Source organism: Bactrocera latifrons, unplaced genomic scaffold, assembly GCF_001853355.1.
Source record: "Bactrocera latifrons isolate USDA-ARS-PBARC rearing strain unplaced genomic scaffold, ASM185335v1 scaffold_95, whole genome shotgun sequence".
Classification (NCBI taxonomy): domain Eukaryota; kingdom Metazoa; phylum Arthropoda; class Insecta; order Diptera; family Tephritidae; genus Bactrocera; species Bactrocera latifrons.
In genome coordinates, this window is record NW_017537656.1 from 1,251,364 (window position 1) to 1,260,592 (window position 9,229).

The following is a 9,229-nucleotide window of genomic DNA, read 5'->3' on the forward strand; positions in this document are numbered from 1 at the left end:
ACTATTTAATCCAAGTTTAATTTAATTCGCTCTCATTATTATTCCGTTTATCTGCGCATTAATGCATTCACTACTGCATGTTATTGTTGTTGCTTGTTTTCGTTGACACTGCTCTTCGCAACCGTTGCGTTATTGTTGCATTAGCAATCTGTAGTTCCTTTATCTCGACGCACTACTTTATTAGAAAAGAAAGAAAGCAAAGAGTAAATAAGTCAAGTAATGAGTTTCTTGGGAAAATGCGTCGCAAGAATTGCATTGTGGAAATTTTGTCGCACAAGCGAGTGAGTAAATAAATAAATGAATAAAAAGAATGTTGCATGAATGCTCTTGGTAGAGGAAGCCACGAAGACGGCAGTTGCGGTGTGCCTTTGTAAAAAGTGGAAGCGTGTGCAAACACAGCAACACAGCAATTAAAAAAGAAAATTGCAATTCAGCTAAATGTGCTAGAGCGCTGTGTGTCGAGCAATGAGTTAATAAAGACTAATAAAGTTGGCTGATTTAGCGAAAATGTAGGATAAGTGAGACAAGAAAAATTTATGATCTAGAAACTAATAATAATTACTATGACGCGAGGAAGGAGGATCTATTCAAAAACAAAAAACAAATACAACAAAAAAAAAAAAACAAAAAAAAAAAAACCATCACACTTGTATTTTTCATGATCGCTATATGCTATAGCGGTACGATCTGAATAATATGTTCCGAAATTATGCCCTTGTCTTAGACAACAATCTGCACCGAATTTTGTGAACATAGCTTGTCAAACAAAAAACTATCCCATACAAGAACTTGATTTKAATCGATCAGTTTGTGTGGCAGTTATATGTTACTGTGGTCCGATCTGAACAATATCTAAAGATATTATAGGGTTACCTTGTATTATAAGCCAGGCTGAGTTTTGTGAAGATGTCTTTGCAAATAAAAAAGTTTTCCATACAAGAACTTGATTTTAATCGATCAGTTTGTATGGCAGCTATATGCTATAGTGTGCCGATATCGACGGTTCCAACAAATGAGTAGCTTCTTAGAGAGAAATGAACGTATGCATAATTTCAGGTCGATATCACAAAAACTGACAGAAGAACATGGCTTACTTAATGTACCTCAGAGTTAAAAATAATGCTTGAAGAATTATGTTAAGAAAAAATAAAATCTAATATATGAAGTTAAGGGAACAACAATAATTTTATGCTGAAGGCACTGGGAAGATGTCAAATAAAATCACTCATAAAACATAATTTGTCAACAGTGAATACTACCAAATCACAGCGCTGTTAATAGTAACTCTGTAACTATACAAGCAAAAAAACAGCAACAAAGCGGTGGGTCACGTTCACTTCACCATTTCGCCTTTCATAATTTTTAAGTGGCTTACAGTTTTGTTGTTGCTACCAAGCCACACATATATATATATACGTACGTACTATTTTGGAAAATGTTGTTTCTTTTATTGCGTTGTTTCTTTCGATGCGCCATAAAAATTGCGCGCACTTGACCTTGAAAACCCGAAKTGGTTTATTTGTGTGCCTGAGAGTGTGTGTGTGATTCAGGCTCAGCTGCTGCTGGCCTGCTGTAATTGTCTTTTTGGTTTATGCTCGTTGTAGTTGTTGGTGTCATTGCTTCTTGCCGCGAAACTGGCAGCAGTTTTTCGCATTTGCTTTGTTTTAATAGCTTACCCGCTCATCCGCAGTGCTGATTCTAATGACAGCTTTTCCAACATTGGTGCTTTTGTTCGTACAATGTTAGATTTGTTGTAGTTTTTGTTATTGTGATGGTTTTCGTGTTGCTACTGCTGCAGCAACTAAAAATTTTGTTGTTGCTTATAAATGCTTTGGTGGATTCTGATTTCGCTGATTTTTTCAGCTGCGTCTGCTGCCCGTAGTAGCTATATTTGTTGTTGCTGTTTTTTATGAATGTGTAATTGAAATGTTTTTATTTTTATTTGGCATTTACATATTTATGTATCAGCTTTGTTTAGCACTGTTTAGTATTATTTTCATAGTTGTTTTCTTTTAGGGGTTTTCACTACTCTTTTGTACTTTGTTTTGCGTTGTTTTGTTCCTGTCATTGCCATTTGTTGCACCTGCATTGTTAGTTCAATCTGTTGTTTATTGGTGCACAATGAGTGGCTCTTAAACTGCGCTTTGTTGTTGCTAGAATTGAATGTTAAAAGATAAATTCTTTTTTGTGATTTCAGGGTGCTTCTGATTTTCGTCTTGTTTGTTTGCTTCATACATCTCTCTTGAAATGTTGCAATTTTGATTTCGTTAATTCCTTTTCCGCTAAAATATTTCCAAAATCATAGAACCGTTGAGTCTTCTAACCTGTACTGTTCCACGGCAGTTGGCGCAAATTGTGGGGTCTTCCTTTTTGTGATTTGAGCACACTTAAATTCCAAACTTCGGGCATGCTTTCGCTCGACCATATTCTAAACAGAAGATGATGCATGACGGGTACTTCCTTTTTGAACTTCTTCAAAGTGGGTACTTTTTCATGGTGGGGTAATGGAACGTCCGAACCATTTTTAGCATGAAAAAGGAGATGAACCCTCTCTTACCAACCGAATACTAGCGCTCTCTTATCGCTGTGGCCAAAATGACTTTAGCGCTTCAAACATTGAATTGATTAAAATTTGTCCAAAAGTCTCGATTTGTCACTTCAAGTTTTCTTTTCATTTTCTCTTAGTAATCTTAATGTATATACCAACAACTTGAAGTCAAACTCTCCGTGGACCTCACTCAGCATAACACGATCCTCTGAGGCACGTTTTTTGTATCGAAATTTATGTAAATTTTGACGACCTTGATTAATATTTAAGCTTAGAAACTGACATCGAAGTTAGAAAACAGGATTTTTTCTTCTAGTTTGTCAAAAAAAATATTTTGTTTGATATTTTCGCACTTCTATTTACTGCAACTTGATTTAATATAGGTATGTAAATATTTATTCCTGCTTGCTATCACTAGTTATAAATGTTTGATGAATTTATATATAAATACATATAAGTTTTCCTAGAACTGCTTTTACTTCATACTTGCGCCTAATTGCTCAAATTATAAATTTATTCCATTTATTTTCCAATTGAGGTCACCACTCGCACATTTGCTATGGAGCGCCTCTTAGACTACATCAACACTGACGCTCCTTCATTATTTATTCACAGCCGTAAATATTTATTTAACTAACCTTTAGTTTGTTGTTTTTGTTTTGGATAATTGGATTGTCACTGCTGGCATCCTCAATAATTTTTAGTGCGCTCCCTTTCACTTTTCACTGACTTGAATAGTCACGTGCACGTCAGCTGCAATCATAAATAAAATATGTATGAATTCAACTCGACGCTCACTCAATGACACTTGACAGCATTTATTAGTAATAATTAATTTTAATTGATTGATTTTTTTATTTTGCTGAAAATAGTGGGAGCATATACAAATTGTATGCATTTTTGTCTGCGTTTATTTGAATGCGTTTTTATGCAGATTTCTGGTGAATTACAATAGAATTGTTTTAAAGATTTTTGCGTTTGAAACTAATTTGAACAAATTGTTTAGATAGTACCACTATAGCATATAGCTGTCATAATAACTGAATGATGAAAATGAAGATAAATATCTTTTGGTGACCCTTATGCTCTAAGAAATACACTTGTGAAGGGTATTGTAGAATCGATGCACCACTGAAGCTAAGTCTACTACAAAAKTAATATTTTTTATTATTATTATATTATTAATTTAATTAATAAACTTATTTTTATTTTATAACTATTTTCACTCAATTCTATCATTCAACTGACTTTATCATAAAAAAAAAAAAAAAATTGAAACATTATCAATATATTTATAACAAATAATAACCTTAAAATATATACAAAGCAGTAGCAACAACAGCCAACATTCCATATTTTCAATGCCGTCGATTTCCACATCCACTTTGTCCTTCAACTCGGCGCCACACTCATCAGCTCAGCCTCAACTGAGCCGCAGCTTCAGCTGTGCCACTTTAGCTGTGAGCATGATTCATAGGCGCACCAACTAATATGAAATAGTATGTTGATTGTGCGTTTAGTTAGTTACTTGGCTGCTTGAAAACCGCTGCTCCCGCTCTCCTTCTCTTCTTGCTGTGAACTTGTGCTTTGCGGCCAACTTTCTAAGACACTTGAGCAGCGAGCGCTCAAAGCGTTGATGGCGTATGAAGTGCCGCGCCCACCTAAACTACGCAGCAGAGAAACCACAACAACAACAAGCTTGGTAACACAACAAAAAGTGTTGACTTTGCTGCTGCCACATCAGCTGTTGCGGCTTGCTGGTGCGCTTGTTGAGCTCTGTTGGCTGCAAACACTTTTGTTAAGGTTGTTGTGCCAATGTTGGCTAATATACACTCATACATACATATACAATGGTATTTGTTGCTGTTGCTATTATTGTAATTTTAGAGCAGCAAGTCTAATGCAGTTTTGCTATTAAGCTGAGTATTGGATGCTGTGCATAGTTGGCTCTGCTTCTTGTTATTCTCTTATTTTTGTTCGTTGTTGCTGTTAGTGCTGGCACGAGTAATGAAGTCGAAGTCTCAGACGTCCACCAACATCTGTTTCGATGAAGTAATTGTTTTCTTGTCATTTTTCTTATTGTTGTTATGGCTACAAAATGCATGACATTGCTGGATGATTTAGTGTGGCTTAACTGCATTCTAAGGTTGTCTTGCAAGAGTGCGTTTATGCGCTATCTGTCGGTTTAAAGTACCGAGTTCGAAACTCAAACTCAACTCCAAAGCTGAGGTTGAATTAATCTTCGGTGGTCTTCTTGCCTAACCAAATTCATATAAAGTATAGGTAAAAGGTATCAATTATTTTTACATTTCATTGAAGGCAAGCATAGTTCGAATGACGCAATTTAGATCAAATATGTACCTTCTATTCGATAATGTCATTCTTTGAAAATTGTGCAATAAAAACACAGTGACAGTCGATTTGCCCGAACTTCTCTTGAGTCCAATTTTATACAAGCAAAATCAATCGCCACAGAACAGTTAGTAACTTCTTGGATACTGATAAAGGTTATAAGATGGATGCTTAAAAACCTTCCAACCAATCTTCCTGAGCTCCTGACGAGTTCACAAACAATGTATAAGGCCAGAGGTTGCCTTAATGCAAGACAATTTTACTGTATATTGGCCAAAGCTAAGACCTTCTAAGGTCCAAATTAGTAATGAGTGGGGAGCAGGTCGTAGTATATAATTCCAGTCAATCACTCCAAACATATAGCAAAACTTTCCTGAAACATACTCTTTATCGTCCCACTTTCTAGTAATGGACCTATGGCCCTCGCGTGAGCTTAGCGGGTATTGGTCGAATTCCAAGATTGTCGTAAGTGACTTACCTCTCATTACCAGTAACCATAGTAGACGTTGGCTGATGACCAGATCCACTGAGCTACCTCGTCAATGCTTGCCGAAATCGTAGCTACTCTTATTTGACATTGTTCAATAGGCATCCATACCGATAGCCTATATATCGTATAGATCTCAAATTTTGACAGTTACCATGGAGAAAGGTATGGTAAAAATATCAAAAACTATCTCCTCGCCTGCCTAGTTTTTGCAACACTAAAGTTGAAATATCCTTCAGTCATATCTTCAGCAAAATGGCAGAGATAGCCGAAACTTATATTAGCCGCCTTAAGAAATTTGTGGTAGGCTCAGAGCGCTTTGTCGAATTGAGGGTCTTTATGATCATTATATAAAATTCATAGGTCCTTTAATGGCCCAACATTTTAAACTGTCCAAGTGAGATTTCTGTGGGCGATTGTAAAAGGTTTGGTGTTTTTAACCTGAACAAATCGAACCTAAACCTAAAACTATTACTATAAAATAAAACACTAGCAACTTTCTTCCTTCCTAAGTCTGAAATTTACTGCATTGGATGGGAGTTGGATAATTTACTTCCATATACATATGTAGCTCTGGAACCGTAATGAAACATTCTCTAAATTGCTTCGGAAATACTGTCGAGATGACTGCCTTTGGCAAACTATGATTACGGCGGTGTATGACAATGTGAACATGTTTCGTGATGAGATCAATGCTTTCACTGGTATCTATGTTACTGAAGAATTGGACAACGATAATATTCTAGGTGTGCAGAAATCGGAAATGGGAATTCTGTAGTTAGCCTCTTAGTCTTCAACTCAGAATTATTAAAGTCGGAGCATTTTTCGAAACCTTATTTGTGCAGGTTTATATCTTTCCACGGTTCTTAAGAAAGTAAATACTCATTAAGAGAGTAAAGAACGATACTCAAACGGAAAAAGAGAAAGGTGACAAATATTCATATTGCATATTTTTGAGTAACAGCACTTGTTAACTACTTTACCAGCTTATTCTGCTTGCATTTCTGCTGTATTGTCATCATTTTCTAATCACTAATAAATGTCTTCTAATCATTAAAGAGTCAACTAGAGCGTTTGTTGTGGTTTGCTCGGGCTAAGGCGTCTACAAGTCTTCGCCGTACTTGGCAGCTGTGCATCTTCACTTTCAGCTTCTTCACTGTCAGCTTAGTAGCCCATGACAAATCTGTGACATACCAAGTTACTGTTGTTGTGGCATTGCAAGAGTGTTATTACTTTGTTGTAAGCATTTGTTGATGACTACTGGCATTGATATTATTGCTGTTTCTGCAATATGCATTAATATCAGTGAAACTTGTTTTGTGCTGGCTAGTAAGTAGGGGGTCACACATACATATATAAATATAATTTATCAGTCAAGGTCAGTGGAGGTTGCAAAGCAGGTGAGCTGGTGGGAGGCAAGAGAAATGTGTACGTTAATATGTATTTAAGTGTTTGCAATTGTAATAAAGGGTGCGCTGAAGACACACATCGCATTTGTAGAGAGAAGCTGACACATATTTAAATGCATTTTCAGTTGAGTACTTGGCTGTATGTGTAGAATTCTAATTATTATGCATTAACACATTTTTATTATTATTTTTTCTCATTCCTCGTTTTTCTCACACGACCGGACGACCATCTTAACGTGTCAGTAATTTTCCATTTTTATTACAACTCAGAATTTTTTGCTCTTTAAATATTCGCACTTATTGTTATTGCTTTGAGTATTTAATATTTTTTCTAATTTTATTTTTCAATCTCTGCACGTGTTGCCCTCATCAACTGTAAGCAGGTGTCACAGCAACGGAATGTGTGCTGGTAATGAAATTTTTTTATAAATATTCTAAGCTACACTTGCTGCTAAAAGTAATAGTACAGCCGGCTGGGAAATATTTCAAATTCGAACTGGTTTCCATGAGGGCTATTTTAGAGGTGTAAGTAGCCGTTTTTGCGGCAAAAAAGTGTTTGATAATATTATATCAAGTCTAACATGGGAGACCTGCTTTAGATACAGGTATTTGGGAATACTTGAAAATATCTGAAACTCATTCGATGTCTACCGTTTCCCGAACTTATTCGGATAACAATCCGAGTACACAATAATAATATTAATTTTTGGGAGTGACAGTTCTTGGTTAGCTAAAAGCCAGGAACCCATTCCGTTGACGTAAAACCGATCGTCGTGAAGAAGTCCCTTCATTTTCGAACACAACTTTTATTGAGCAAATTTTTTATACTTGTTACAGTATATTTCTTTATAAAATTATTTAATTAAGTATTGGAATTTTTTTGCTCTGGTATCGAATTCTGTGCTTAATGTTTGGAGTTAGCCGAATTTAGATTCGGTTATAAAAATCAAATACTTCGTTCTTGCCTTATTATAATACCCCATTTGATGTTCTAACTTAGTACTCTTCTCAATTGGGCCCGCTTTTAACTAGTTAGCGACTAGTCCTTTAACACTATTATATCAAAAATTTGCTGTCGTCGTTTTCCTACAAAGTCACAGGTGTCTGCAATATTACATTTAGCATATGCATTAAAATGCATGGAAATCCATTATAACGCTATAAAAACGTAATAAACGCAAAGACACTTGACTATTCATCACCTATCACTCCAATGCCAAGCAGCAGTTGCAGATGCACTGGTAGAGTTTATTACTGCAGCAATAATTTACTAGCGACTACATAGATATTTACATGTGTATTCATAGTATAGTTTCCAACATCTGTACATTAGGGTGGGCAAAAAAAAAATTCAAATAAAATCTCTACAAAAAATTAAAATAAAATCTGTACATTAGGGTGTGCAAAAATACTTTCAAAATTTGTATTATTTTTTCGCTTTTATATTTTTCTTGATTAATAGGTTTCTTCTTTGGAACTTTTTTAAATAAAATTTTTTTTCTAATTTTTTTCTGGAATTTGTTTTTTTATGTTTTTTATGTTTTTTCATACTTAATTCAAACATTTTTTCCAAAATGACAAAAAATAACTTAAATTTAAAATATATTTTTTAAACTATTATTCAATTTTGTTTTACCCACCCTACTATTTATACATGCATATGTAAATGCAGATGCATTGGCACAGTTTATACTGCTTCAATATTACTAGCTATTACATACATATGTATTTAGATGTATATTGGTGTGGGCAAAAGAAAAATTAAAAATAAAAAAATTTAGTTTTTTATTATATTTTTGTTCATATATTTTTTTAATTAAAAATATTTTGTTTTTGAAAATTTTTCCTAACTATTTCCGGGTTAGTGTTTACATTTCATCCAAAATGACGAAAAATAAATTAAATTTACTACTATACTACCCACCCTAGTATACATACATATACGTATGTAGATGCACAGTTTATTCTATTAGCGTCTACATGCATATTTATATGTGTAATATAACATAGTTTTATATATCTATGCATTAGGGTGAGCAAAAATAATTTTTTTTTGGAAATTTTTTAAATACATTTTTTGCTTCAGTTATTTTTTAATCAAAATTTTTTTCTAATCAAAATGTCTTTTTTTATTTGTTTTCTTAGTTGCTGTAGACATTTCTCACAAGATAACGAAAAAAAAAATTAAAATTTATAAATAATTTTTCTATTATTAAAATTTTTTCACCCACCCTACTATTCATACATATATGCTTATGTGTAAAAACTGCATACACATGTGTGCTATTATTTCGGAAAAAAAAATTGTAAAATTTTAATGCAAATATTTACGAGCACTTTTTGTATCATTTCGACCACTCTTTTCTGTAATTTGTCGCTAACGTTTAACGCGTCGTATACTTATGTGTTTTTTTCGCCACAGAGCTGCTCATA

General features: G+C 34.2%; 1 long non-coding RNA gene across 1 annotated transcript in view; it reads left to right on the forward strand.

The window, feature by feature from the left end:
* The window catches only part of LOC108977747, a 59,000-nt gene that overhangs the window by 44,103 nt on the left and 5,668 nt on the right, over positions 1 to 9,229 (forward strand). The gene's annotated exons all lie outside the window — the stretch shown is intronic.